Source organism: Mastomys coucha, unplaced genomic scaffold, assembly GCF_008632895.1.
Source record: "Mastomys coucha isolate ucsf_1 unplaced genomic scaffold, UCSF_Mcou_1 pScaffold22, whole genome shotgun sequence".
NCBI classification, from domain to species: domain Eukaryota; kingdom Metazoa; phylum Chordata; class Mammalia; order Rodentia; family Muridae; genus Mastomys; species Mastomys coucha.
The window spans coordinates 128,386,903-128,400,622 of NW_022196905.1; the positions used below are offsets into that span (position 1 = coordinate 128,386,903).

At 50.7% G+C, this 13,720-nt stretch overlaps 1 protein-coding gene across 2 annotated transcripts in view; it reads right to left on the reverse strand.

Moving 5' to 3' along the window:
- The window catches only part of Clip2 (CAP-Gly domain containing linker protein 2), a 65,041-nt gene extending 53,878 nt beyond the window's left edge, over positions 1–11,163 (reverse strand). Inside the window, exon 1 of one of the 2 annotated variants that reach the window (XM_031338149.1) lies at positions 10,886–10,920. The gene's annotated coding sequence lies outside the window, so the exon portion shown is untranslated. Of the gene's footprint in view, positions 1–10,885 lie in introns of both variants that reach the window. The other variant, XM_031338148.1, reaches the window with a different exon arrangement.
- Between the last annotated feature and the right edge of the window lie 2,557 nt (positions 11,164–13,720).

Consider the following 13,720-nt stretch of genomic DNA (forward strand, 5'->3'; position numbering starts at 1 on the left):
GGGGGGTGCCGGTGCCTGAGTTGGGAAGCTTGTAACCCCAGGAGTACCCCAGATACTTGACAGAGGTCAGGAGGCCCATGTCACAACTCTCTGGTGACACTGTTCACACGAGCACTAACAGAAGCAACAGGCTCCTGTGTGCTGTCCTCAACTGCCACTTACTGGAAAGAAACCCGAGCTCTCTTGCAGGGTTTCCATTTCAGCTGCCTGGGGGTGACCCGGCACAGCATCAGTAGGGGACAGGGCCCAGGATTCTGGCCCAGTGAATCAGTAGTGGCCTAGAGAGGGGAAGAGTGCCAAGTGGAGCAAGAGAATGCCCAACTCCTATGAGGTAACATGGCCCTGGGGCAGGGCAGGAAAAGGGCATCAGGATGTAGGCACCCAGAATTCTAGCCAAACCACTGGTCCTGGCTCATTCACTGGGCATTTCTGCCAAGAGATAGTCCCTCGATAAGGGTGCTAACTACTACTGACACTAGATATTTTCAGCCTCTTTTTTAAAAAAAAATATTTATGGGGGGATGGGTATGCATGAAGGCTGCCAACTTGTGTGTGTGTGTGTGTGGGTGGGTGTCATTTGGTCATTTCTCTCCTTCCAGAAGAAGTCTCCAGGGGTCGAATTCAGGTCACTGGGCTTGACAGCAAGCCTCTTTACCTGCTGCGCCAGCTTGAACCCCTTCTTTTTCATATTTGATATAAAGCCCAAGTTGGTCTCAAGCTTTCTACCCTCCTGCCTCTTTCTCCCCAGTGCTGAGATTAAGGGCCCAGGACACCATTCTAACTGCTCTTGGCTGAGGGTCAGGGAACACAGGCAGCTTGCTGTGGGTCACCGAGAGGTTACCCGAGTCCACGACCTCCCAGCCAAAGACAAGCAAAGGCTGCGTCTGCAAAGGTCCCTCCCTGCGAGTCTTGCCAACTTCCAGGCAAAAACCAAAGTCCAAGTTTTAAACTAGCTGTGTGCCTCAGGCCCGGAAGAATGGGAGAGATGGAGTCCATCTGCCTGGGTCCCTGTCCCCATCCTCCTCCCCTCTCTCTCCCCTGGTCACTAGGGTCAGCAGGATGCTGGGAACAGCCAGGCCCAACCCCCTTGCACAGCTGGGTAACTACCGCCACACCCGTGGTAGAGTGTGAAAAGAACAGAGATAAGGAACCTGGTTGGGGTCTTCGGACCCCTTGACAGTGCCAAGAGGCCTGACCACCATGTGGAGAGGGACAGCGGCAGAGACCGGTGTGAGGCTCTTGGGGAGCCTCCAAGCTGAGGTCCAGCAGCAGCTAGACACTATAGACACGACTCCAGGGAGGGGAGTGGATGAAGCTGGGAACTCGAAGCTGCTCACACAGCCGAGCAGGAAAGGCGCACCAACAGCAGTCAAACGCCAGCTCTGGTGTTTATTTTGGTTGCTTGCTTGCTTTTTGTTTTGTGAGGCAGGGTCTCTTTAGGTAGCCCTGGCTCTCCTGAAACTCATGTAGATCAGGCTAGTCTCCAACTGACCAAAAAAATCTGCCTGCCCAGTTCTAGGATAAAAGGCATGTACTACCACCCTTCTGGGTTTTTTTTGTTTTTGTTTTTGTTTAATTATTTATTTTTATTTTATGTGCACTGGTGTTTTGCCTGCATACATGTCCGTGTGAGGGGGGCAGATCCCTGGAACTAGAGTTACAGACAGTTGTGAGCCACCATGTGAGTACTGGGAATTGAACCCAGGTCCTCTGGAAGAGTAGCCAGTGCTCTTAAGCACTGAGCCATCTCTCTAGTCTACTTTTTTTTTTTTTTTTGAGATGCTATATCATGTAGCCCAGAGTAAGTTGATGTGACTGTCTGAAATCATAATCCTTTCTGGCTCTGCCTCCTGAATGCTAGGATAATAGGCATGGGGTTCCATGTGGGCTTTTGTATGTAAGGTCAGCATAAAGTTGACTTTTTTGTTCTTTATTTGTAAACAGAGCTCTGCTATGTAGCCTACCATGGCTTTGAACTGCATATTCCCCTGCCTCAGACTCACCAATGCTGCAAGAATATACTAAAACATACAGCTAAACAGTCTTGGCTTAGGGGCTCTTTGTTTTGTTTTGTTTTGTTTTGTTTTCAAGCCAGGGTTTCTCTGTGTAGCCCTGGCAGTCCTGGAACTCGCTCTGTAGACCAGGCTGGCCTCGAACTCAGAGATCTGCCTGCCTCTGCCTCCTGAGTGCTGGGACTAAAGGTAAGTGCATTTGTTGTGCAAACCTGGCAACCTGAGTTCAAGTCCCAGGACCCATACAAAGGTAGAAGGAGAGAAGCAATTCCACAGAGCTATTCTCTCATTTCCAAAGGTGCATTATGGTATATGCACACTCACACCTGCGAGTACACACATGCACACACATCATCCATGATCATGGGGGGTTTTGTTTTGTTTTGTTTTAGTTAAAACTAAGCTGGTGAGATGGCTCCACACTTAAGAGCACTCAGAGAACTCAAGTTCAAATCCCAGCACCCACATGGCAGCTCACACCTGTCTGTAACTCCAATTGCACAGCTTCTAACACCCTCACACAGACATATGTACAGGAAAAACACCAACAGACATAAAATAAAAATACATTTTAAAAAAGAGTATTGACTGTCCACAAAAAAGTCAAAATAATAACAAATAACTTTTTAAACTTATATTAGGTTTACTTACTTTATTTCATGTAAGAGTTTTACCTGTATGCATGTATGCATGTATGTATGTATGTATGTATGTACATATATACATATGTGTATCACATGTGTGTCTAGTGCTCACAGAAGTCAGAAGAAGAGGGTATTGGATCCCATGAGTCTGTTGTATGGTTGTGAACCATCATATTGGTGCTGGGAAGCAAACTTGGGTCCTCAAAGAGCTTCAAATTCTCTGATGTAACTCTTTAGGCCCAATAAATGTAAAAATGTAATGATATAGTCTTTTAAAAAGATGGGAAAAGGCCGGGCAGTGATGGCGTACGCCCTTAATCTCAGCACTTGGGAAGCAGAGTCAGGCGGAAAACCAAAAAAAAAAAAAAAAAAATGGAAAAAGACTCCTAAAGGCTTTCTTCTAGTCTCCATAGGTACACATATTCACACATCCACACAGACATGCACACACACACACAGATACAACTATTCTTTCTATCTAACTGGGATTACAGTTACAGACTAGATGATTAGATCACAGGGAATTCCTTGGATTCTGGATTTGGTACCATCAAACCACCGGCTGGAAATGAGCAACCTGTGCCCTGTGGATCTATGTCCTGTGTATCTCTCCCAAGGCTCTGACTTCCCCTGAGGGTAGGAGAGGTCACAGTGTGGCACAGGGGTACTGCCCAGAATGAGACTTCCTACTGTGCCTTACATTCCTATAGCAAGCTTCTGTGTCAATATCCCAGATCCTCTCCCATTCTGGCAATGTCCTAAGCAGGTGAGGGACAGGAAGTAAGATACACACGGATGCTGGTCTGGCCCTGGAATAGCATGAGAGAGTCCAGCCAGCCAAAGGGAGGACTAAGATGGAGCAGCCAGGATGAAGAGGAGCTTGCCAGCAAAGCAGGTCAAGGGTACCGCCCACACATCTGAAACTAAAACCCAGTGATACTAAAGTGGGTAGGAAGGGAAGAATGGAAGAGAGGCACAAAATGCAGTGGCTCAGACGTCACCAGGAGGACATCCAAATCGGTACTATCTACTGCTGCTTCCAAAAAGGCAGCCTCCCCCGGCTACCAATGGAGGCTACAAGCCAAGCACCCACCACACTCATGTACTGTCTCACTCATGCCCAGATTTTCTGCAAAGTGGTACCCAGTGCCCTGGAATGCCTGCTCCCACTCTCAGGGAGAGCAGAGAGGCAGGATGGAGCTTTTGCAAATCATAGTCCCAGTCTGCATCTCAGGACCTAGGACAGCACCACCCAAGTGGCTCAAAACTGCAAATTTAACAGCACCATGAAAGAGCCCTGAAATCGGGGTGGGAGGAAGCCGGTAGAGTCCTTGCTTAACTTACACAAAGTCCTGGGTTCCATCCACAGGCTCGGCGAAGGGTAAATGCCTGCAATTGGTAGGTGGATCAAGAGATCAAGTTCATCTTCCATTATACAGAGAGGTTGAGATTAACCTGGGTGAGGTGAAACCTTGTTTCAAAACAAAAACTACAACAACAAAAAAACAAACAAAGCAACAACAACAATAACAAAAGGAACTAGAGAGGTGTCTCAGTGGTTAAGAGCACTGCCTGCTCTTCCAGAGGTCCTGGGCTCAATTCCCAGCATAGACATGGCAGCCCACAATGTTAACTCCAATTTCAGGGAATCTGACACCCTCTTCTGGCTTTCATGGGTACTTCATAATCGAGTGCACAGGCATGCCTGCAGGCAAAACATCCGTATACATAAGAGAAAAAAATATATTAGGGGGTAGAGAGCTGGCTCAGAGGTTAAGAGTACTGACTGCTCTTCCAGAGGATCCGAGTTCAATTCCCAGCACCCACATGGCAGTTGACAACTGTCTACAATCCAGCTGCAAGTGACTGGACACCCTCACTCAGATACACTTGCAGGCAAAACACCAATGCACACAAAATAAAAGTAAATTTTTTTTTTTTTTTTTTTTTTTTTTGGTTTTTCAAGACAGGGTTTCTCTGTATAGCCCTGGCTGTCCTGGAGCTCACTTTGTGGACCAGACTGGCCTTGAACTCAGAAATCCGCCTGCCTCTGCCTCCCAAGTGCTGGGATTAAAGGCGTGTGCCACCACTGCCCGGCAAATAAATCGTTTTTTAAAAAAAGAAAAATTTTTAAAAAATTAAATGACCCTCCTCTAGGCTGGAGGTGAGTTTCAGTAGTACAGCATCTACCTCAAATCCCTCAGAGAGAAGTAGGGGTCATGGAACGGTGGTAGGCACCTACCTAGAATCCTCTAGTACAAGAAGTGTGGGTCAGCTGTAGAGCACCCGCCTAACTCTGCGAGACTCTAGGGAGGAGACGAGGCTAAGGCCGGGGAGAGAACGCACAGCCCTGTATTTATGTCTTGCTAACGACTCCTCCAGGCCTCTTCTGCATCCTGCTCAGAAGACAGCAGGTCATTAACCTTTCTAGGCACTTCTGAAGGCATCAATTACAGTTAGTGTTTCACTGTGAAGACCAGGGAGGAGGGATCCAGAGAAGGAGGCTCCAGGATCTTAAAAAACACAGGGTGCTGGAACTAGACCCACCCACCCCAGTCACCAGATCTTGGAAGAAGAGGGTCTTCCCTCAACCTGGGCCAGGACAGAGAGTTTACATAGAAGGTGACATTCTTACATTTCTTGAGGCTAAGCCCCAGTGCTGAGGACAGGAGCACCATAGAGTGTCTAGTGCCAGGACGGTAAAGTGTCCATGGCTCTGCCTTCTCCATCAGACCACCAGCTTCTATACCTAGCCACGTTCCAGTTGTCTAGACACACACATGCACACACACACAACTTCATGCACCAAAAACTTGCTTGACAGATTATACCAGCTGGTCCCAGCCCCAGTCTACCACTTAACTAAGCAGATGGTGATAGCCCCCTCACTTGGTCTCTCTGGCAACCTAGGATTAAGGAAGATAGCACCAGGAGTGGTCTATGAACAGGAGCTGAGACCAGCACTTACAACAGTCACACTGGGCCAGACAACACTCATGAGTCAAGGAGAGATGGGACAGAGGTAAGATTAGGGTAGAGAAAATGAAACCAGTATCCAGAAAGAAACAGAAGGGGTGGCTGCCAGCCAGCTTCCCAGCCCAGGTAGGCCAGGGTTCCTTTAATCCTTCAGTGACTAAGGCTTATTTCTCCTACTCTGAAACGTCCTTCTGGGGCAGCAAGACTGTGAGATGGCTCACAGGGGAAAGTATTGGCCATCAAGCACCTAATGAACTCAGTTCAATCCCTGGTAGCCACATAGTCGAAAGAAAAACAACTCCCAATTGTTCCATGACCTTCACAGGCACACACACACACACCATAAATCACTTAAGAAAATATGGGCTGGAGAGATGGCTCAGTGGTTAAGAGCACTGACTGCTCTTCCAAAGGTCCTGAGTTCGGTTTCCAGCAACCACATGGTGGCTCACAACCATCTGTAATAGGATCCAATGCCCTCTTCTGGTGTGTCTGAAGACAGCTACAGTGTACTCGTATAACTATAATAAGTAAGTAAATTCTTTTTAAAAAAAGAAAATAAATAAATGTAACTGAAGTCTCCCTTAACTTAACTGATAAATGAGGCTCTCATTCCCCAGGACAAAGAAGACCAGGCACAGTGGGGCTATAGAGATGGCTCCCGTCATTAACTGCTTGCCATACAAACATGAGGACTAGAGTTCAGATCCCCATCACCCATGTCAAAAAGCAGCGTGTGCCTGTAACTGCAGCACTGGCGAGATGGAGACAGGAGGAGCCCTGGGGCTGGATAGTTAGCCAGCTTCATTGAGTCAGTGAGGTCTAGGTTAAGTGAGATATCCTGTCTCAAAAAAATAAGATGAAGGGCCAGCAAGATGGCTTAGTGGGTAAAGGGGCTTGCCACCAAGTCTGGTCATCTGACTTTAATCCCAGGTATCCATATGACAGAAACAGAAAATGGAATCTCAGCAAGTTGTCCTCTGACTTCCATCTGCACCCAAGCATATATACACCCATTCACACCCACATGGAATAAAATGGACAGTGACTGAGGAAGACAGAGCTCACCCCTAGTCTCTACACGCTTATGTCCACCCAAATGCTTGCATACACACATGCACTCACACACACACGCACACACACATACACATGCATGCATGCACTGATGCTAACTGTGGAACTACACACCTGCCATCCCAGGACTCAGAAAGGACAATCAGAAGTTGAGGCTAGCCTCCACCTCACAGCAGGTTTGAAGCCAGCCTGTGCTACATGAGATCCCTGTCTCAAAACAACAGAAACTCCCAACCACAGGGTATCAAAGAGCCCTCTTCTAATTCTGTGTCCCCTCCATGACAGCTGCGCTCAACAGGGGATGCTTGTTGCTTATAGCTTATAAAGAGAACTGAAGTGACCTTAGTGGAGGTGAGCTGATGAGAGAGAGGGAGAAGAGGGAAAGGAGAGGGAGAGGGGGAAGGAGAGGGGGAGGGGAGAGGGGAAGAAGGGAGAGGGAGGGGAAGGGAGGGGAGGGGGTAAGGAACAAGGAGAGGGAGAGAGGGATGGAGAGAAGAGAGGGGAGAGGGGAGGGAAGGGGAGAGGGAGTGAGAGGGAGAGTGGAGGGAAAGGGAGAGGGAAAGGAAAAGGGAGGGGAGGGAGAGGGGAGGGGGAGGGAGAGGGAGAGAGGGGAGAAGGAACAAGGAGAGGGAGAGAGAGAGGGAGAGGGAGAGGAAAAGGGAAGGAGGGGGGAAGGAACAAGGAGAGGAAGAGAGGGAGAGAGGGAGAGAGAGGGAGAGGAGCCAGTCCCATGGAATGCAAGGCCTAGGCAATTGTGTGGGCTCCAAAGGCCAGACAGTGATGAGACTGTAGTGCGGTGAAGGCGGCGAGTACGATTGTAATAACGCTTTAGAGAAACAGACCCTGACTTTGCAGAAGATGGTGTGCCTCTTAGGCACACAGTAAGTACTTAACCAATGCACGGACAAAGCACACAGTGGTGTCCTACCTGTCATCCCAGAACTCCAGAGGTAGAGGCAGGAAGACCAGCCTGGGCTACAGAGTGACTCTGAGGCTGGCCTGGGCTACAGTGTAACTTTGAGGCCAGCCTGGGCTACAGAGTGACTTTGAGGCCAGCCTGGGCTACAAGAAAACCTTGTCTAAAAAACAAAAGCAGAGAAAGTGCTGTGGTTCATTTGGTGCAGTGCCTGCCCAACTTGTCTGAACCCCAAATCTATCCCCAACATTAAACACACCTGTCATCCCAGCTGTTGGGAAATGTGAACCGGACAAGCAGAAGTTCAAGGCCAGGGCTGTATCAGTCTAAGATATATGAGACTCTGTCTCCCATAAACAAAGTAAGGGCTGGAGAGCTAGCTCAGGGACTGGGACCCCGGTTCATTTCCAGCGCCCACCTCAGGCGGCTTACAACAGTCTGTAACTCTACGCCTGGGGATCTCATACCCTCTCCTGGCCTTCATGTACCTGCACACACATGCCAGACGGCCCCACAGATACACACGAAGATAAAAATAAGTCTTAAAAATAATGCAAAAAAACCCCAACAAATGAATATATTTATTTACAAAGTCAGAACCAATGGACATGGTAGCGTACATTGTTAGTCCCAACACTAAGCAAACAGATATCTGTGAGTTCAAGGCCAGCCTGGGCTACATAGTAAGTTCCAAGCCAGCTAGGGCTACATAGTGAGACCCTGTCTCAAAAGGGGGATGGGGGAGTTAGAACCAAACATTCCTGGCTCAGAGTAAGCACTTAATATGTGTTTTTATAAAAAACCTGTGTAAAGGCATAAATTCTCCCAAGAGCTACTGGGTGACAAGTCTCTCCTCTGGGCAAAGCAGCAGAGGCAGAGAAGGTGGAGTAAACAGAGCAGCTACACACTGACCGACCAGAGAAGGACTGCAAATCACACAGAGCCTGTCTTCCAGGTGGGGACAAAGAAGACTTAGGGATAAGAGGACAATGGCTTTGCTATCAATGAAGGAAAGCAGGAAGCAGGAAGGGAGAGAGAAAAGAGCAGGCCCTGGGGTGGGGCTAAGAGGCTAAAGCTGTGTGAAGGTAAAGGACAACTGAGCTGGGAAAAGTCTCCTGCCCCAGGCTGAGAGCCACTTCCTGTAGCCCAAAAAAAAGAAAAAAAGAAAAAAAAAATCAACTGGAAATGTAACTCAGTGAAGAATCCCCCAGGGTCATGGCTCAGGGTAGATCAATTGCCTAGAATCCCCCAGTGAGGGGCTGGGGGCGTGGCTCAGTGGTAGAGCCCCTGCCTAGAATCCCCCAGTGAGGGGCTGGGGGCGTGGTTCAGTGGTAGAACCCCTGCCTAGAATCCCCCAGTAAGAGGATAGAGGCATGGCTCAGCCAGAGAAACCATGAGGTCTTAGGTTCAATTCCTCGTGCCACCAAATATACACATAAGTAAAGTCACAGAAACTCTGTCCTAGGGCACATGATTTTCTCAAAAGCCCTAAAATGCAAATCCTCTAAGTACCCCCATTTTACTGATAGGGAAACAGAGACAGGAAGGTATGTGACTTTGTCCAAAGCCACACAGCCATTCAAATAGCAAAGCAAGGATTTGAACCCACAATGCCAAACTCCAACATCTGAACTCCTGCTCCTCGGGATGTGTGTTCTGGCTGGGAGTTTGGGGGCTCTGAGTAGACACTTCCCACCTGAGTGCCTGGGTTAGAAGAGGGTGCATCTGTGTGTACTCCTCCAAGGCTCTTCTGCCATTGGGGCTCCTCTACTTCCCACCTCCTCCTCCCGGAGCCTCGGTTCCTACATACTACCCTTTGAAGCACTGCTGAAACCCAGGGGTCCTGAGCTTAGTGGGCACCTGGTGTATGCAAGAAGAAACTGGCAAACAGGCTCTGTCTTGAACCTCATGCCCCAGTAACCTAAATCTTTCTCTGCCCATCTAATATGCCAGAATGTCTCTTGTCCGGAAGCTCTTGTGGGAGCCACCGCCTAGGTAAAAAGCAGCCTTGGGCAGGGCACTGGTGTCTGGGTCTGCCTTTAGGGTCTGGCCCACCCTCCAGCTGTGCCTCTTAGGAGCTCCTGGCTTCTCCACTTGCCACACATCAGGTCAGGCTGTGCTGTGCTGGGCAGAGAAACTCCGGTTCTGTGTACCTGCCAGCCCCTGGTGGTGCCAACCCAGGTGACAGCGACCTTATGAATGAAGGACTCATTGTTTACATTTACAACTGATGGGGAGGAAACCTCTGGCTCACAGCAGAGGGAAGGTGGCCCCACGTGGTGCTCTCTACCTCCTCAGAGCACAGCCCTAGGCCAGCCCCACCCCCACCGTCCTCTGTCTGGGCACCCTTCAAGATTAAGGCCAATTCCCTGCCTAGTTCCACAACCTTCCAAGCCCCTGCCCATCTGTAGTCCAGACGACAGGAGCAGGATCTCAGAGGCTGGGGGTATGCATTCTTGGGTTGTGATTCCTCTACCCCTAAGGTGTTCCTCTGCAACGACCTTTCCAGGTTTGGGCCAGGACTGAGAGGAGGCACGCGTGGCAAAGCCCAAGGAGTCCAGGACAAACACACAGGCCCCGCCTGAGGAATCCACGCGGGCTAGCCCTGGAGGCTCAGCCCTGCATCCTGCGTCGCCACTGCCCCTCCCTGGGGGGAGGGAAAAAAAAACTGCTGCCTCACCAACTACCAGCGCCAGCTTGGGGGGGTCACCCCTGCGGAAAGCCACCCTGCCTAGGCCTCCCCCTTACCCTATCCTCTTCCAAGCCAGGCTCTCCAAGTTTTGCTAAGGGCACCAACCAGGCGACCCCAGGTGGCAGGGCGGGGGCCTCCGTGTCTCATCCCAGATGCCAGGTCTGTAGATGAGGGCTGATGGCCGCGCCCACCAGGCTGTGCCCCCACAGAGCCTGAGTGAGAGCCTTCCCCAAGAGCTCTGCAGCTTGTCCAGCTGTCTGCGCCCGCTCTTGGAAAGAGGATGCCAACAAACACACCCGAATCCCAGTCTATGGATGTGCGCACCATCTGGAGGTGCAATCTAGGGGCGCCCCCAATCCCAGCAGCGGTCTTGGTTAAGGAAGTTGGGGTTCACCCCGCCCACACCCACCAGCGGCGGCGACCCTGCCCGCTGTCCTTGCCCACGCGGCGACAATAGCTTGGTGATAGCACCCCCTTTTCTTTCCAGTATAGGGTGCCGCCGCCCCCCGCGACTCTGCGTCCTTTGTTGCCCGCGCGCCCCCATCGCGCGCGTCCCCAGAGCGGCGCCTACCTTGGAGCTTCAGCAGCGACGTGGATCCGACACCCCTCGCCTCCTCTTGGTCCGCGCGTCCTGGGAACAAGGATGCTGCGGCGGTCCCCTCACGCCGCTATCCTAACCGGGTCTCCGCGCTCCGAGTCCGGGCCTCGCACAGGATCTACAGCCAGAAGGAGAAAGAGGGAGGGGCCGATCCGGTAAGCCCGGCCGCTGCCTGCGCGCCCCGAGGCGGAGCCGAGCCGAGTCGAGCCGAGCGGAGCCGAGCCGAGCGGAGCCGAGCCGAGCGGGGCCGAGCCGGGAGGATCCGAGCCCAACGGGGCGGAGGCGAGAGAAGCCGAGCGGAGCGGAGCTCCGTGGAGCTCTGCCAAGGCGAGCCGAGCCCAGCCGAGAGATGCCGAGCGCCAAGAGAGCTCAGCGGCCAGAGAGCGAACAAAAGGGGCCGGCGTAGCGGCGGGCGCAGGAAGGCGGGGCCCGGAGCGCCGAGGAAAACGGAGGGGGTTGGGGGAGGCTGGGGGCGGTGCCCACAATCGTGGTCTCCGGGTTCTCAGGCATCAGTGCCGCGCAAAAACTGGGGAGCGGGCGGGCGGAGAAGTCTTCGGAACCTCCTCTTCCCCACCTAGACCACCTACAGCTGACTTTGAGCCTTGGAAATAGAATTCACTCAAACGCCCTTCAGCCCTAGGCATTTATGTGTGTTCCAGTTTCTGTTTCAACCATGCCTTGCTTAGGTGAATGTTCCATATAAGGAGACAGAGACGCTTGGGAATGTAAGGGGGCGGGGCTGGGATCTGGACGGCTTCGCGCAAGAGTTAGGGACTGTGTTCAAAGAGACGAGGAGGGGAAATAATGCAAATGACAGATTGCTTCAGGTGTACCACCTAAAGGCACTCTGGTACCAACTGACACTAGGCAAGCTGATCAGGAAGACAAGCGGGAACTACTACTTAGTGAGACTGTCTCAAAACAAACAAACAAAAAACCTTTAAGGTCTCACTCAGCATGGTGGTACATTAACCTCTTGACCTCAGTTTCCCTATCTTTAAAGGAGGCAAGCTGTTTTAATTCATCACAACAAAAAGGTAGTTGTTCACTGATGTCAGCAGTGGGCCAGCCCACAGGAATGCTGCAGTGAAGAGAGCCCACGTGGGTTGGTTGGTAGAGAAAGAGCAAGTTTTATGTAGATGGACAGCTTCAGTGTTGCAGTAGGACCCAAAATCTTGGCAGACTGGAACGAATTCACCTCTTGGGTTGGGACCTGCCTAGAATCCCCCAGGGAGGGGCTGGGGGCGTGGCTCAGTGGTAGAGCACCTGCTTAGCATTACTGACGCCCTTGGTTCCATCTCCACTAACAGAAAAATTAAATAGCTGGGCATGGTAGCACCTGCCTTTAATCCCAGCAATTGAGATGCTGTAACAGACGGATCTATATTAGTTTAAGCCCAGCCTGGTCTACATAGAGAGTCCAGGCCAGCCAGGGCTACATAGTCTCAAAAAGAAGGAAAATTAATACCACAGATAAAGGGGTTAAAGTTCACACTTCGACCATCAACCATAGTTCTCTGTCTGTAAGCCCTTCAATGTGTGTCTTAGAAAGAAAGGATGAGGGCTGGTGAGATGGCTCAGCGGGTAAGAGCACTGACTGCTCTTCCGAAGGTCCTGAGTTCGGATCCCAGCAACCACATGGTGGCTCACAACCACCCGTAATAAGATCTGATGCCCTCTTCTGGTGTGTCTGAAGACAGCTACAGTGTATTACTCCGGAGTGAGTAGGGCGACAGAGGTCCTGAGTTCAATTCCCAGCAGCCACACACATGATGGCTCATGGCCATCTGTACAGCTACAGTGTACTTATACACATAAAATAAATAAAATAAATCTTTAAAAAAAAAAAAAACTTAAAAAAAAAAGAAAGAAAGTATGAGGGCTGGATGGGCTCAGTGGTCAAGGGCATACATTTCAGCTGGGTGTGGTGATGTATGCCTTTAATCTCAGCAAGTTGAGGGCAGCACTCTGGAGCTTGAGGCTAGCCTGGTCTGCATAACAAGTTCCATGCCAGCCGAGAGTATACTGTGAAACTCTGTCTCAAAACTAAAAGAATGTACAGGGCTCTTGCAGAAGACACGAGTTCAGTTCCCAGTACCCACATTGGGTAGTTCACAACTGCCTGTAACTCCAGCTCCTAGGGATCTGATGTTCTCTTCTTAAGGTTCTCTCTTTGGGGGTGCCTTCACATACACATGCACATACCTACATATGTGCACATACTTAAACATAGAAAATAAAATATTAAAGAGAAATGGGAGCTGGGGAAAAGCTCGGTTGGCAGAGTGTTCGATTTACCCAGAGAGCCCTCAATTCAGTCCCAACACAGCATGAGATAGGTGTGGCAACATATGCCTGGGATCCCGATAGGAGATGAAGAAGAAAGATCCTGAGATCAGGGCCAGCTTTGGCCACATGATAAGTTGGAGGACGGCCCAGGCTACCTGAATCCCTACTCAAGGGGGAAGGAACAAAGATTTCTTCAGGTTATAAGTCCCTGTGTGAGGCACCTGAGTACCCCGTTTGTGCCCTCAGTGGGTAGACAGAAGGAATCCCCAACTGACATGCCACCAGGTGGATCCCCAGCAAGAATCTCCCTACTAAACACCTGCTTTGGGCTATTGGGATCAGCTCCAGGAGATCCACCTGGCCACTCATGGGCACACCCTCACAGGTTGACCTTTGGCCCTAGCTGTTGGCAAGCTGGTTCTAGCTGACAAGAGATAAAGCCTCCCCTTACTGGAGGATTTCTGGCAGGTACTCTATACCTTAGCCACGCCCCTGCTTTCACTGGGGAATCCTGGGGCC